The sequence below is a fragment of the Equus przewalskii genome, chromosome 24 (assembly GCF_037783145.1).
Source record: "Equus przewalskii isolate Varuska chromosome 24, EquPr2, whole genome shotgun sequence".
NCBI classification, from domain to species: domain Eukaryota; kingdom Metazoa; phylum Chordata; class Mammalia; order Perissodactyla; family Equidae; genus Equus; species Equus przewalskii.
This window is the reverse complement of record NC_091854.1, coordinates 17,145,712-17,163,282: the sequence shown is the minus strand read 5'-3', so window position 1 is coordinate 17,163,282 and position 17,571 is coordinate 17,145,712. Positions and strand designations below refer to the sequence as shown.

General features: G+C 37.6%; 1 protein-coding gene across 10 annotated transcripts in view; it reads left to right on the top strand.

The window, feature by feature from the left end:
* The window catches only part of ADGRL2 (adhesion G protein-coupled receptor L2), a 594,788-nt gene that overhangs the window by 159,890 nt on the left and 417,327 nt on the right, over positions 1–17,571 (top strand). The gene's annotated exons all lie outside the window — the stretch shown is intronic.

Here is a 17,571-nt window from a genome sequence, read left to right as displayed (position 1 = left end):
TTATCTCATGAAATATTAAGATATGCTTGTGCTTCGCCTATTTTTAGTCCTATTTCTCAAAAGTGTTTTATTTGTATAATATATCAGAAAGGAAGACAGAGTGGCTGTGTGTTTCTTCCCTTTGTTGGGATATGTGAAAGGAAGGGAGTGCAGGTTATCTTGGGCGTGAGTTTGTCTCTGGCCAGCTGAAACACATCAGTGAAGTAATTTCTATTTAAAGTCTTGGCTTTGCCACTCAGTTTGTAATAAACCAGAAATATCAGACAGAAATCAAGACACAAATCAGTAATGGCTGCCAGAGAAAATGCATAGGACCAGGATTATCTTTAGGAAGAGGGAGTGGTCAGTGGTCATTCACAGCACAAGCCAGCAGTCCCATCAGAAGTTTGGGTCAGTGGATGTTCTATACCTGTTCAAAAACCCCATAACTGTTTAAAACATGGGGCAGCTGGATTGTTCTCAATCTGATTCTTGATATGGAGAAAATACAAGGAGTTGGGTGAGTAGGACAAGATAGAGGCGCTTTCTGAAACAATGGGACTTTGAATTCTCTTCGCTTTTAAATGAGCTGAAGAGCCAGAGTGTCAACATTCCTAAACTCAGGTCTCCTTCATGTTTTGACAACATCCACCATCCTAATAGCACCAAGTTTTGCAAACTCTCTTGCAAAACTTCCTAAATGCTCATTCTGCATATTAAATTAGCTTCGTCTTGCTAGAGGGTGTCAGAATCTTGCTGATTTTCCCTCACTGAAGTGGAAAACTTACTTCCGTCAATCAGCAACATTCTTAGCAACTTATCCATTCCATGTAAACTGAAGCAAGACGTGGTGTCCCATTTTAAAAATTTCATCTATACTCATCATTTTTAAAAGTGCCATCAGAAGGCTCTGAGTTCCTCTTCTGAAAGTGGACGGTTTATTTTGAAAAGGTCTTTCCTGGGGCAAGATCAAATGTCCATGATAAAACCAAACCGTAAAATTACTTTCCCATCATTTGCAATGTGTTTCATAGGGATAAACAATACAGTCACACAATTCTACTGGTCGAGAAAACCTTAAATACCACCTATGACACGCATTTCATGTCACCAAAGAAACAGAAGCTCAGAGAAATTAAGTAACTTTCCTGAGACTATATAGCACTTTACTGGCAAGTGGCAGTCTGGCACCCAGAAGTCTTGCTTCTTAGTCCGGACGTCTTGTCAGCATACCTACAAATGGTCCTCTAAAAAGTACACGGCAATGCTTCTCTTTTACAAATATTCCCTCTCTCTCTCCAGTTCTTTGCCTTCACCCTGGGAGATTTAGAATCAACAACTCTTTTCTTGGAATACTTTGTTTTAATGCGTCAGTTACCTTTATTTTTGCCAGTGTCTATGCTCAAGGCCATTAATAGCAAGAGTTCAGAACTGACACATTCCATGAAATGAAGTCGCTAACCCACATTACCATTTTTCACTCAACAAAATTAATCAGCCCATGTAAACCCAAAGTAGGCAAGTTTGCACTTCGAATGCATCAGAGAACCACAGTGGTGACATAGATAGATAACTATTAACTCCTTTTAAGCTTTCAAATGCCTTAGAATGTCAGAGGAAAGACTCTAAAAACTGCAGATCTTATTCAAATGAATCAGGATAGAGCAGATGGTTGAAGAAGGCACGCAAGCAAGAAGGAAATCTCCTGTTCTCCCTGTCTGATTGGTTTGCCCACAGAGGAATAACAATTCAGAGAAAATCAGTCATCATGGCGGATGTCGTTAGCATATTCCCAATAAGGGTGCTTACATAAAAATTCCCAGAGAAAATGAATGACTGCTTGAAGATCAATGTGCAAAGAGCACTTTTTCAGCTGCCTGCCTTCTCCCAAAATACACGCTATTTAAGACTTAAAAATTGAAGTTTATAAAAAATATAGGCAAATACTGAGAGTGCAAATTAGTACTGATTATTATAAGCAAAAATAAAGCAGATATATTTGCAAGTTTTGTCAATGATTAGAATGCTTTAGTGCCTTAGGTTTCACATGTTTTTAATTAAATTCCATTTGGGCTGCAACAAAGTCCAAAGACTTACTAAAATATGGAATATACCCTTTCTTCTCTCCCCTGTGTAATGGAGGATTAAGCAAGCTACCATGAAGCAACGTCATTGCTTTATCATGAGTCCACGCAGTAAAATGTGTTTTCCCCCTCTTAGCTGATAAGCAGAAATCATTGAAACAACGTATCTACTCTAAAGAAAAACTTGCATGAAACAGTTTTAAGAGGAAAAGTTCTAATTCAGGTAACTATACATTTAACATGCCTCTATTGAGAAAACATTTCGGAAGACGTGATTTAATTAAAGACCAAGCAAGAAAATAATAGATGCTTACTTAAAGTCATACATTACACAACTGGTGAGAGCTTGTCATTCGTATACATTTCTCGTTCCTTCTCCATACAGTTTGTAAATTTCTAGTTATCGAGGGGATACAAGCATCCTTTGTTGTTGTCAAGCCAACTATTTAACCCTCAAAAAAGAGACTAAAGAATTTCTTCTTTATAGGAAGAACAGCAATCACCAAATATGCAAACGCCCTTATCAATAATAAATCTCCCTGATAAATTAAGCATGAGACACTGTATTGGCAGGTCTTGTTAAATAGAGAGGACCTAGGTAATGTTATCACTGATGGGACCAGTAGAAGGCAGATGGTTAAATAACACAATAGGAAATGTCACAATAGTTTTAATTTTATTATTGAAACCCAAACTTTCAGTGGCAGTAGACAGATTGCCTTCATTTTTCATCCATATAGCAACCATCTTGAACATTTCATCAAAAAGAACTTTTTCTTACACTGGCATTGCAACCAATAAAACCTTTTATGCATGGCAAGTTGGCAGAAACTATTAATAAAATGTCTGTCAACTGCACATCTCTCTCTTTTTCTTTAGCAAAAAAGGGGGGAAAATCATTAATTATAGTTTCTGTCACACACAAAAGACACAAGGATTGTTCTGGTTTCCTAACAGCCTGAAGTCACCTAGTGACCACCTCTTCTGTTGAATGTGAGAAGGGATAGGTCCTTATCCATCTAAACAAAAAGCTACAGAGCAATCGGAACACATTGCCTGTGTCTGCCTGGGCAACAAATGTGGTATTTTAGGTTGACTCTGAAAGAGGATTATGAATATGGATAGAATGCAAATACTTCATCTATCTTAATCAGAATACAGGAATTCAAGCTGTTGAGGAAAAAAAAAAAAAAGACCTTAGAATTCCCATACATGGAAAGAAATTTTATAGTGCTTATTGAATTTAGAAGACAGAGATTAGAAATGAACTTAATGAATCCGTTCATCAGAAAGCAAGCAACAGACTTAGCAACAAGTGTAGATCAATTACCCTGATGACAAATAAATATAGTGAACTTTCAGAGTGGGAAACAACTGTTTAACACAATTAAAAAAGAAAACGATTTTTTTTTTTTGGTGAATTTACTTTGTCCTTGCTTTTCTACCTGATTTTTTTTTCTATTAACAATTTTTAAAACCCTCTCTATCCTCCTAAAATGATCTTTCCACAAACAAGTTTTGCAGTATGTTGTGCATAGTAGAAAAGTAAGACCATAACTACACGATTTCTGTAACCAAATATAAAGAGAACAAAAGAGCCAGAGTGACTTGTACAGGTTCCTTCCGAATTTGCAACAAGGTTTTAGCAATAACACGGTGTAGAAAGCTGCCAGTTTTCTTTATTATTTCAATTTATCTGCTCTCAGTAAGTCAACCAAAAGGTCTAGGTAGGCAGATTCACCTCGGCTGGATTCCCCATATCTGTTCACATTTAATGGATGCATTTGCTCCAGGCGTTAGAGTATTGAAATCCAACAGCTTTCTGTTTTTTGTTTAAAGAAACTTTTCAATTTAGTGTACTTCTTCATATGAACACTAGTAATTACCAGTCCATGACGCTATGGATTTTTAAAAATATGTACTGTAATTATTTGATGAAGTTCATTCAAGGACTTCTTTATCTATGCAGGGTGGGAAACTTGAGGAGATGGAAGAACAAAGGGGCTTTATAATAATCTATAAATCTAAGAAGATAAGTATAGTCATAGGTTCTTAATCTCCAGGTTTACTACAAGTTTGTGTTGTAAATATATCTAGATTCAAATCCTAGCTCCACTTGTTCTTAGCTGTGTGGCTTTAAGCAAGTTGTTAAACCTTGCTGTATCTCGGTTTCCTCATCTACAAAAGGGGGAAAATACTGGTAGTTACTTCATATAAGGATTAAATGACAAAGTATAGAAAGCGCCTAAAGCACTACTGGGACATAATAAGTGCTATATAATTGTTAGCCATTATTATGAACTGGTTTGTTTTTATTTGATCTACAGCCAAAAACAAAAAGATGCAAACTAAGCTTAACAATGGAAAGATTAACGTGTACACTAAATCTTTGCTCATAATCTTGACTGCTGGCAGGATAGATATGGTAAAAATTCGAATTAGAATTTTACAAAATTAAAGTAGGGACCACTCATAATGAATGGGATACTGTAAGCAACTATTCCCTTGCGAGACTGAGGACAATAATATCGGTAATGCAGAAGTATATATTGTTTCTTCTCAGTCAGAAAAAGTAACAGCAAAAACCTGGCCAGTATCGTGACCGATATTATCTTGTTTATAAGTTTGAATCCAAGGTAAGAAGTGACTGTGTCCTTTCTTGCTCTAACTAACATATGCTTATGCACATATCGTACATACAGAGAGAGAGAGATGTATGTCATCTTTATAATCTTTTTTTAAAAACCTCTATGGAATAGAACTTTTTATTGCCACTGGTTAGAAATGTCATATCATAAGAATCTGGCAAGCATTCAGAACCATTTAATCTTTCATCAAGGTTTAATCAGAAGAGGTTTATATCTCTTTTGTGCATTGTCAAGTGCCCACCGCAATTTGTCTCCCCCACACTGGACTGACAGATTGAGCGAATAAGCAAAGAGCTGGAACATTTGAATCTAATTGCAGTGTCAGCACTGTTAACTGTATTTATGAGAAGAGAGTTAACACTATGACATTAATAATTTCATCAGATTACACATGTTTGCTTGACAAACAAGCAAGCTATTCTCTTTAAATTATCTGTGACTAGCGCCGTTTTCAGCTGGAGAACAGCCATGAATTCCAGTTTAAAAAGAAAAATAAACTCCCCAAAATGCTATTCAACTTATATTGTTATGTTTTGGGGGAGGAAAAAAATTAAGTCTTTAAATATTTGCATTGAGCCAGACTTTATAAATCGTGGTTTCGTGTCAATAAGAAAGAAAAAAATGGTTAGGAACGTACAATAAAAAGGAAGGGCCGGGAAGTATAACCGTGTCTAGCTGCACCGTAGTTCAAAATAGCTTCAGGCAGAGACATGAAGTCTTTTAGTTTGCCTTGACTTTTTAAACCACTAGATGCTCACCTGCAGTGCTTTCTGTGATTTGTGGCAGCTTACCAAAGGCACAGGATAATAAAGACAGTTTGTTACCCTCTAATTTTGGAGGGGCATAACACATGAAGCTTGTACAGCAATCTCTTACCTACATATTTCACTCCGTAAGGGGAAACAATAAGAGAGAACATGACATGTATTAGAGAAGTAAATTACAATGTTATACTCTTTGGTCCAATAAACCATTGTGGGCTGTCACGCTCCTGACTACTGAAGTGTTGTTTTATGCTACAGCTTAATCAGCTGGGTCTAGGCTGTGCTTTCATATGCCGGTGCCTTAGGCAGCATAAATGCGATGATTCACACACATGATCACAGGGGCCTCTATGGTGAGGTCTGCACAACCTGCCACGGAAGTTATTGGCCGGGGTGATGGATCTCCTTGCACTTAATTTAGAAGAGGAAATGGGACTTGAACTCGATTGTTAAAATTATCGCAAAACATGGAGCCACCTGTTTGTCTTATTTAATAGGAGCATCTCGCTGGTGTTGGTTCTAACAAAGTAATGTTTCATCATTGGAACCTAGAATCGATGCCCTTTCGAGAATCTCACCAGCAGGAAGCATCTGTATTTGTGAAGCTTATGCAAGGCAGCGTGATGTGAACCTGAACGCAGAAAGTTAAAAAGAGATTTATTGATTCCACCACTAGCGAGCCCCCAAACAAAAGCCCACCACTTCTAGAAATACATAGAAAATCAGATGTCAAGAGGAAGTATTTGGCCTACCTGTTTTATAATTCTGAGAGTAGTTTTTTATTCAGTTTCATTATTCTTTTGCAAGTAAGTATTGATACTATACTAAAAAAAATAGAATGATGGTAGTAGATTATATAAATACATATATATACATACATATATGCACATACATACATACACATAATCCCCAATTACAAACACATAGATTATTACTATGTGCTCTTGAAAAAAACTAATAGATCTGGTGAGGAAGAAAGAATAACACATTCCTGAACTGAAAAAAATCTCAACTCAGTATCAGTCACTTAGAAAATCATATCACCAGAAGTTTATGCAAAATGAAGAGGAAAAAATATTTACGAGACTTAAAGCAAATTTTCCCACTAGGGTGGCTGTTATCAAAAAAAAAAACAGAAAGCAAGGGGTGGAAAGGAGGTGGAAAAATTGGAACCCTTATACATTGCTGGTAGGCATGTAAAATGGTATAGTCACTGTGGAAACCATACAGTGGTCCTCAAAAAATTAAACAGAATTACTGTATGATCCAGCAATTCCACTTCTCAGTATATACCCAGAAGAATTGAAAGCAGGGGCTTGAACAGATGTTTGTACACAATGTGCATAGTAGCATTATTTACAATAGCCAAAAGATGGACCCAGCTGAAATGTCCATCTACAGATAAATGGATAAACAAAATATGGTATATACATAAAATAGAGTAGTATTCAGCCTGCAAAAAGAAGAAATTTCTGACACAAATGACAACATGGATGAAGCTTGAAGACATTATGCTAAGTGAAATAAGCCAGACACAGAAGGCCAAATATTGTATGATGCCACTTATATAAGGTACCTGGAATAGTCAAATTCATAAAAACAGAAAGGAGAACTACGAGGGACAGGGGAGAAGGACAGTTGGGGAATTATTGTTTGATGGGTACAGAGTTTGTTTGGGATGATGAAGAATTTCTGGAGATGGTTAGTGGTGATGGTTGCAAAGCAATGAATGTACTTAATGTCGCTAAACTGTACACTTAATATGGCTAAAATGGTAAATTTTAAATTATGTATATTTTACCATGATTAAAAAAACAAACCTCTTAAAGAAAAATAGAGCCCCTACCCCCAAAAACTAGTTGAGACCAGAATTAATAATTTAATTCTATCAAGAGAGGACTAACATAAAATTACAAATTCCAATTAGGGTAAATTCTCACAGTTGTGGATATCAAATTGATGGTAAAATGTTCAAGCTAGATGAGAAATTCCTAAATATTGCATTCATACCCCTTGTCCTAGAGACCAGAGGTGCTCATGAGTACCCTCAAGATGACAGTTTCAGGGGCAAAGTTCACTGTTGCTGCAATGTTCATTGTTTAAGGATAGATTTGATGCCCATATTAGAGAAATGGAAGTATGAAATTATCTGTATTTAAAAAATTTATTCTGTTCACTTCTCTACACAATGCAGCATTTTGGCCCTCAAATTATGAGTAAAATTTTAGAGGTTTTACCAAGGACATCTGAAGATTTGTGTGGAAGTCCCTCCCCATAACTTATTGGTATACTGCTCTGCAATATTTCTGCTATGTGATTTTACTAGCTCTCTGCATCAGCTAGTGTGTGTGTTGAGAGTGCAATGCAAGTTGGCTCTGCTCAGGGCTGCTGTAACTTGAAATCCTGTTTAGCAATAGCTCACACTCTGTTTCGAAAGTGTGCTGGATGCCTTGTAATGTTTGTGTTTTGGTTCACCCATCAAGGTACAGGGCACGTCTCTTTGTTTCAACATTAACATCAATTACAAGAGCAGGATCCTGAAACCTGGAGTTGAGAAAATCTGAATTTTTATTTTGCTTTGTCTTCCTTTCTTTCATCTATCTCAGTTATTGTTCTTTATGGGATCGGTATCATTACCCCACTTTCATTAAAAACATTTAGAAAGCACTACGTTATGCACAAGATGGGCCTAAATATTGTGCAAAGATCATTACATGCAACTTGGGTCCCTTCCTTCTGCCTGGAGGAATTTCTGTTCCTATTCTGAGAAAGACAGACTGATGAGCAGGCAGAATTATAGGAAATGCAGAGAACAAAAGGGCAGAGTAAACAAAACTGTGGCATTTGCATCAAATCCAGGTCAAAACTAAACTTCTTTTAGCATGAAATCCAACAATATGATAAGTCTGGAAAGAGCAAGACCCAGATGGTAGCACCTTTCCAACCAGCCCAAGAAAGGCTGCCTCAGAAAATATTAGGAACTTGAAGGGGAGGGGTGCATTTACCCTGGCAAAATGTTCATTTAAAATTCTGTGAGGTCAGTAAATTACCACTCAAGATGACATTTCCAAAAATATATTCCAAATAATACTCATTCTAAATGAAAAAGAGTCCCAAGGCCCAATTGACTCACACAGTATATCTCTGTTGGAGATTGACACTGACCTTTGAGCTATCAAAGGCACTGTTAAGTCCTGCAATAAAGAAGATAGCTGAGTTTTGTTTAATTCAGTCTTTCTCGAACTTGTTGACCCTCAACCCCTTCTTCCCCCCAACCCCTACATTCATCCATCTAACAAATGTTCATGGAGGGCCTTCTCCAGCCAGCCAGAGTTCTAGGACCTGGGGATACAGCAGTGAACAAAACAAAGACTGCCTTGGCAGACTATATTATTAGGAGGAGACAGACAATAAACAAATTGAGTACTGTGTATAATGTATCAGAAAGAGTTAAGTGTGTTGGGCGCAGGGAAAAAGAGTTAAGTGCAATGGGAAAAAATTTAAAAAAAAATAGCAGCCAGAAAGTGTTGCTATTTTCGAGAAGGTGGTCAGGAATAAGATGACACTGAGGCACAGGTGAGATGTGTTGATTTGATCAATTGCTGGGGGGGGACCAGTGGAAGCCCCAGGGGAATATGAGAACTAACACTCCCCTAGAGAGGGAGCCCCCAGCACTTCCTCCCAGTCAGGAGACTTAACATTGATAGGAAAGTTCGACATAGGGGCACTAGCATAAAGCAGTTCTAACAAGGAATTGATTTTACCAGTGTGGATGGGTAAATTGCTCATCTTCTAAAATCAAATTAACTCTTTGGGGCCCCTAGGGTATTGTTCATTTACTAATTCATTTACAAATTGTTTGCTCCTTGCCTTCTAATTAGTGACATTCTCCTTGGTGACCGCGTGTTATGGAAGTGTGTTGCTTTCGAGTCCTCCATTTCACATTATATGGAGGCCGTTTATCTTGCTCCTTGGGAGGGAGGTGGCACCTGGGAGCAACTGGTCATACCTCATTTGTCATAACCAGAAGGGTGGCCATCAAGTTGCTGAGCTGTGTTGAGTGGAACAATGATAAGGGACTGAAATTTTTGCTACCTGAGTCAATTCTCGATACCACAAGAAGGGGCTCCATTTACTATTGTTGTAATAGAAATTGAATGACACTCCTTCAAAGATAAAATAATTTAGAAAGGTGGAAAGTTTACCTCGTGCTACTTGGGGACACATCACATTTTCCATTTCCCTGGTAGAAATATTTCCTACTTTCAGAGCCAGCTACACAGCTTGTGGGGTTCAGTGCAAAATTAAAATGTGGGGCCTGTTGTTCAAAATATAGGGGGAAAAAAAAAACAGTGCCAAAGGTCCTAAAATATACAGCTTTCTTTTCTTTTCCTCCACAATCTCTTTCTCTTGATTTGTGTTGGGGTTTACTTGCTATTTAACGTCATTCTAAGTACAGTAAAATTTTAAGTTATTAGCGTGAATTTTACCATTCAGTTTTATGTGTGCAATGCCCATTTTAAACGCAAATATAAGAGCATTTCAGTCATGTGGAATTACTGAAATTACACAATTCATATCTCGTAACTTGGACATGTATATACATTTTATTCTTGTCAGAACAGCGAAAATGCTACACAAAACTTTTTTCATGTCACTTCTTGATACATGCACATTCTACCATCACTGATCACTGTCTGCCTTACTGATGAGTAAGGAAGGATTGAAAGGAAAAAGAGCTATATCCTCCCCTGTATTTTAGTTCCCCTCTATGTCATCCTCAGCACCAATAACAGATGTAATGTAACCTGCTTCCCTTTTACTCACTTTGAGATTCACTGAAGTCCCACACAATATGGGGTCACTAGAATTCTGTACTCATGAGGCATCACAAATGCTCTGTGTGAATGAGAGGCAAAGAACAATAGACACATATATTGCATGTCTCTCCTCTGTTTATGTAGATGCTCCATTGTTCCATCGAACTTCGCTTATACAACACAAGGTCAAAGATAAAAGTATTACGAATTTTATACATCAAACTAGAAAGTTTCTGCACAGCAAAAGAAACAATTAACAGAATGAAGTGGCAGCCTACAGAATGGGAGAAGGTATTTGCAAACCATCTATCAGATAAAGGGTTAATATCTAAAATATATAAGGAACTCACACAACTCGATAGCAAAAAACAAATAATCTAATTAAAAAATGGGCAGAGGACCTGACTAGATATTTTTCCAAAGGAGACCTACAAATGGCTAACAGGTACATGAAACAGTGCTTAACATGGCTAATCATCAGGGAAATGCAAATCCAAACCGCAATGAGATATCACCTCACACCTGTTAGAATGGCTGTTATCAAAAAACAAGAGATAATTAGTGTTGGTGAGGATGCGGAGAAAAGGGAACCCTTGTGCACTGTTGGGGGGAATCTAAATTTGTACATCCACCATGGAAAACAGTGTGGAGCTTCCTCAAAAAATTAAAAGTAGAGCTACCATATGATCCTTTAATTCCACATCGGGGTATAAATCTGAAGGAAATGAAATCCCTCTCTTGAAGAGATATCTGCACCCTTATGTCTATATATAATGGAATATTATTCAGCCATAAAAAAAGAAGGAAATCCTGTCATTTGTGACAACATGGATGGACATTGAAGGCATTATGCTAAGTGAGATAAGTCAGGCAGAGAAAGACAAATACTGTATGAACTCATTTATATGTGGAATCTAAGAAAAAAAAAAAGCCAAACTCACAGAAACAGAGAGTAGAATGGTTGTTGCCAGGGGTTGGGGGCATGGAGAAAATGGGGAGATGTTGGTCAAAGGGTACAAACTTCCACTTACAAGATGAATAAATTCTAGGGATCTAATATTCAGCATGGTGACCGTAGTTAACAATACTGTGGCATACACTCAAAAGTTGCTAAGGAGTAAATCTCAAAGGTTCTTGCCACAAAAAAAATTATGATTATGTGAGGTGATAGATGTGTTAACTAATCTTATTGTGGTAATCATTTTGCAATATATACATGTATCAAATCATCACGTTGTACGTCTGAAACTTATACAATGTTCTTTGTCAATTAAACCTCAATAGAGCTGGGGAAAAATGAAGGTTATAGTAGGAGGCGAAAAAGAAAGCCTTATTAATGGGAAAGACATTCTGATAAATCAAATTGATTTTAATCTTAATAGCCAATTTAAATAATAGAATTGGCTAATAGCGTCAAATTAGGTTAAAGAGAGGGATAAAAATCTATTTCTACATGTTGTTTCAAAACAAGACATTCTCTGGCTGCCATATTCTATCAATCTGATTATACTGTATGTAGTAAAGCATATCCCATGACAAAAAAAAAAGGAGTTTCAAGACTGTGACAACAGAACATTAACACAAGTGCCAGGCCCGACTGGCATGAGGTGCTGTGCCTGGGCTGTGTACCCACGAAGCTGGCCCTGCCCACTTTACATGGAGCACACAATAGGCACTTGGGGACCACAAATGAGGGTATTGCCATCTCACAGAAATGTTACAAACTCTGTTCCTTCATTTATTTTCCAGATGTACCTCTGACATAACCTTTAGAAAGTAAAATATTCTCCAAGAATATATATTAAATATTAGTTTGAAAATAGCTTCAGGACTTAGTTTGAACAACTAAGCTCAAAATGCTCCCAGCCCAAGTGCCCTTTTTCTTTAGGCTCAATTCAAGAAACTTTTGATCCACTGATGGAATGGTTCATCCATCTCTTAATGTATGCAATATCATAGCTCCTCTTTCCTTCTTCTCACACTAAAATCACATTTTGATTAAAGTCGCCCTTTGCTTCCTCCTTTCTGTCAACCACTGGCATATTCCTTGGGTATCAAATCCCTGTCTTTCAGAGTGATTAAAATCCAGAGGAAAGGAGTACCTCAACTGCCAAATGAATTGGAGATCAGTGCACAAAAACACACAAAGCCAGCCAGCCTGCTAGTAATTCTGACACCCCATTAACTGCATCATCTGCATCTGATGGCCTTTGCTCCTTCTCTTGAGGGCAACATAGCCCTCATTCCACTCAAGGTGTATTGTCTTCTTTTCATGGGAAATCACTTAGAAAAGAATACGTAAGTGACATGGCAAAAAAGATGCTATGTTTGGTAGTACAGAAGCAAAACATCACTTCCCAGCACGTTTCTTTGACTACTCTATCTGCCATCCCACGTTGTATTGACCTTCTGTCCTATTCAGATCTGTGCTGTGTAACCGATGTGGCATATACAGCATTTTGACAGACAGTCCATATGAATGAACTGTAAACCTGGTGCCTGCCTGCATTGTGGTAGAAATCATATTACCAGATTCCTAACAAGAAGCATTATGGTGTTAGAAACTGTTAAAAAACATGAATGGAAAAAGACCCCTTTACATGGAGCCCAAAAACTAGTTCAAGTAACAAAGCCCTATTTTCCATCTTTTATGTAAAGCAAATGGATTAACAACTGGCATGGAGCTGAAGTGACACCCTGACTCGCCGTGCCAGGCAGGCTCTCCGTGGAATTGTTTGCACCAGCCATTTCTTGTGTGCAAACAGGAGAAACTTGTTCAGGCAGCAGCCACTCTGAATGGTATGTGAGGATTTAGTGAAATACATGCTCAGGACAGCTTTCTTAATCCTTGCAAGTCTGCCCCACAGAGGGAATTCCAGGGTGACAGATGAAGGAAGCTTCTAAGTCTTTCACTGCATACAGTCAAGTCCAGAAAAAAAGTTTGAGGAGCTCTGTTTTATACTCAGTTTCCGCTCACCCAACAAACACCACGGTTAGGAGAAAAAGTTAAACGAAAGACGGTAATAAACATGCTAGTACTACCCACTGATTAAAGTGTCATGATGTCTCTTTAGAAATCAAAGGACTTATCCTGCTAATGAGCGGAATTAGACTGAACTAAGAGTCGTGTTAATAATGATCACTTACAGAGCTGGCTGTGTTAGGAGTGATCATGGTAATGGGAAAGCTGAAGATAATAATATTTCTCAGGTGCGTATCCCCAGTTTAAAGCAGATTCAACAGGAACAGGCAGGTACCCCAGCGGCCCAATTTTAAAGACTGGAGGGAATTTTTTCGGAGTGAGGATAGTAGATTAGGTCCTAGGTGAGTAATGAAAAGAGGGCTGAAAAACAAAATTCCTTATTAGAACCAGAAGTGTTAACCTGACAAACACACTCATTCAAACTCTTTAATACTATATATGAAATACATATGGTACTCATTTTCCCTTAAAATGAGCCATGATAAAAAACAATTTTATATTCTCAAGGCTAGAACCAGAGAAGATATGCATTGGTGATAATATTGATTTTTTTTAAAATTCCACTGAAAGGCCATTATTAGACATAGGTTATAGTTACAGCGAAAACTGAGAGCTGTTTTGAATCCCCCGGGGGGGCAAAGTTATGTTGGCTCCTTTTTGTCATTGTCAAGGTGTAGAAAGAATGAAAAATACGGTGGTGTATTTCATTATTAGTACGCATGAGCAGTTTGAACTCTCCATTATTGGGTTGTCTTTTTTCAGAGTCAGTGCCTTTTTCAGGCTCCTTTTAAAAAACTATTTGACAAGGAAAAAATAGCTTTCTTGGTTTGATATGTGAGTATATACAAGTTCACACAAGTTCTCACAAGCACGTAAATGAAGAGCATGCCCTGCAAGCTTAATCATATTAACTCTGAATGCAATCAAAGCTTCAAATTTTAACTAGATCTTAGTGCTAAACACGAGCAAAGACTCTGTGGAGATGTTTCTTGATCTTGGACATAATTTTTTTTTAAGATTTTATTTTTTCCTTTTTCTCCCCAAAGCCCTCCAGGACATAGTTGAGTATTTTTAGTTGTGGGTCCTTCTAGTTGTGGAATGTGGGATGCTGCCTCAGCATAGCCTGGTGAGCGGTGCCGTGTCTGCGCCCAGGATCGGAACCGGTGAAACCCTGGGCCACCGAAGCAGAGCGCGCAAACTTAACCACTAGGCCACGAGGCCAGCCCCTCAAAATTTTTTGGATAAATAAATTCTATGCCTTCCCCTCAAAGTAAAATTTCTATCGTATCTAAAACAATAGGAAATATCTCAGTTAGCTACAGCCAGATACTGTCACTCGACCATTCTGAATGTGGAATAAAATCCTTCTAAAATAAATAATTGTAGGCAATCAAAATGCTACCAGTACTTTGATGGATATTGTCTTTCTTTCGACTAAAACCAAAACTAAACAAGACCACAGATTTTCAGTATGTGAGTGATTAAAAACCTTTAGCATTGTTTCTTTACTATTTCAATTCTCTAAAACTATTGCTGTTAATAATTGTCAGTAACTTGCACCTTTATTTTCTTTGTGTAGGGGGAAGGAGGTGGCCAAAGGATTTTTTTTAATTAGTAATCTCTCTTTTTCCATCAACGTTAATTGTTTGATATGATTATACCTTCCACACGTTTCTTTTGTGCTGCTTTGTCTTTTAAGGATGGCTAGGTGAGTCAAAGAGAAAAGCATACTTCATGTGAATATTTGACTTCGACACTATTTGGATCAAATTATAGAGAAAACAATGTTCTGGAAATGATTATTTTTTGTTAAACTTATGGAGTGTCAAGATAGGCCTTAGTGAATCAAGCAAGCACATTTTTCAAATTATTTCAGTAAAGGATGGGGAGTTGTAAAAGTGACTTTTTAAATTTCAACATTTTGTGATAGCTTTTTCCACTTTTTCATAGGGGAATACTATCTCTTTAATATGTAGGCGTTTGTCTGTGATGTATGTGTATGTGAACTTGGTATGGGTTTTACCTCATCTCACGAAATGAGCAAACCAAGTGATTTTAAACAGGTCTATGTTTTGTTTTTGTTTGTTTGTTTGTTTGTTTGTTTGTTTGTTTTGAGGAAGATTAGCCCTGAGCTAATTGCTGCCAATCCTCCTCTTTTCACCGAGGAAGACTGGCCCTGAGTTAACATCCATGCCCATCTTCCTGTACTTTATATATGGGACGCCTGCAACAGCATGGCTTGCCAAGCAGTGCCATGTCCCCACCCAGGATCCGAACCGGCGAACCCCAGGCCGCCTAAGTGGACCATGCACACTTAACTGCTGCACCACCCGGCCAGCCCCTAATCATGTCTATGTTTTAATATGTGAGCCTCTAGCCTGCTGTGTGCAGACTTCAACGGTTTACAGTGTGATGTTTCACGTCAATTAAGAAAAGATGAGAGAATGGGCTAGTGGAAGAGTTTGTTTCCTTGTAATCAACTGTAAAGAGACCAAGGTCATGTAACAGATTTTTTCTTCTTTCTTTCTTTAACCAGAAAGACTATGTGAATGTAAATTGCTTTATTGGTGAAGGGAATTAAAATTATAAAAAGCCAGGCTTAAAGAAGTGCAAAATCAGGGCTGTGTCGGAGCAGGGACAATATAATTGCGGTATGGATTCCCATATGGGACTAAATTATCTAGATTTTAGTAACGTCAGCAGTTCTGTGTCGTTGCTGGAATGCAGCCAGTGTGCCATATTTGCTTCATTTTTTTAAGATGGTTCTGATTTTACGCAATTTTAAGTATGCAGAAAGCTAAAATTGTTCGGGTATTTTGGTGGCACTTCTCAGATACATGTCTTTGCATGTCGGGAATTTTATTTGACTATTAAACAGGAAGTGACACTGATGTGGCTTTATTATTTTTAAGCAAAATGCCATTTATTATCATTTCTATCGAGGCTGTAAAATCTTCCCAGTAGGGGAAAAAAATACCCTCTTCTGTGAGCACATCCCAAGGTTGTCTTCCTTGACAGTGTACCATTCAGTAATACTGTTTTGTAGCAACTCAATAAAGCTGATAGTTTTTCTGGATAATTACCCACAGCCCCCTGCAGGACAAATTAGCATTCATGACCTGAATAATGCTTACTAGAAAGAGTTCAATGGAATTTACTTAATCAGAATCATTGCTTTCTCTTAGTTAATTTTTTTTACTTAGTCCCCAATGCCCGCTAATAGCAAATATCTTTCGGGCCAGTGTTTGATACCTGATAGAGAAAAAAGCATGAACTTTAAATTTTGCAATGTCTTTTTGGTCTTGGGAAAAAAAATGTATATTTTTATATATAGTGTGTGAAAAAATTAAGCTATCTATCTTCCTTAAAATTTTCTGACTGAATTTATTTTTTTTCTCTTTTTAATGCTTATTGGTTTGAAAAGGAGAGAGATTTTTCATTTTCTAATTGTCTCACAACAGTGTCTCAATTTGTTGAGGACGAGCCTAGACAATTGGTCATGGTTTTGGAGAGGATGCCTTGTAATATCTCTGTTCCTGGGCACCAAAAATTAGAGAATTCTGTAACAGACTATGGACGTTGATTTTGATGATTTGCTGGATTTTTATTTTGTTTGTTTTTGATGATTTGTTTGATGATTTGAACCAAAATACCAAGCAATATAGTTATTAGGATATTAGGAGAAAGTGACATTAATTGAGCTTCTACAACGAGCAAAACACTTTGCCAGGTGAACTGTTTATTGTATTTCATTAATTCTTGAAATGGCACAGTAAAGGAAGATGAGTTTCAGAATTTAAGGTACTTACTCCAGTTTATACATCCAGTAAGCAAAACATAATCCAAAGACTGCCTGAATCGAAAGTCTACGCTTTTTTGTTTTTGTGTTTATGTGTAATGCTTTCATATTTTTAGAAAGGCAAGAAAAGGGAATCCCAAACAGATTCCATTTACTGAATCTCTAATTTGGAAAAGCCTCCTAACCTGGAAAAGGAGACATTTCTAAAATGCAGCTGCAAATCAGTCTTTGAGGGAGGACTCCATAGACACAACTGACCAGGGTAGAGTCTGATCAGAGCAGAGGGATCCATAGCAATTTGATGGTTCTCTAAATGTTCATTTAGCCCATTTCTCCTCCTTCCTGTCATCTTTTGTGAATCCCCACAACCCAGCAGAATAAGAGGCAGCTATGAATTGCTGGAACACAGGACTCCCTGACGGAACTTTCCTGGGGGCTGGGAAGTATTCCAGTCATCTCAAGCTGTAGGACAAAAGTGTCAGATGAGATGCAAA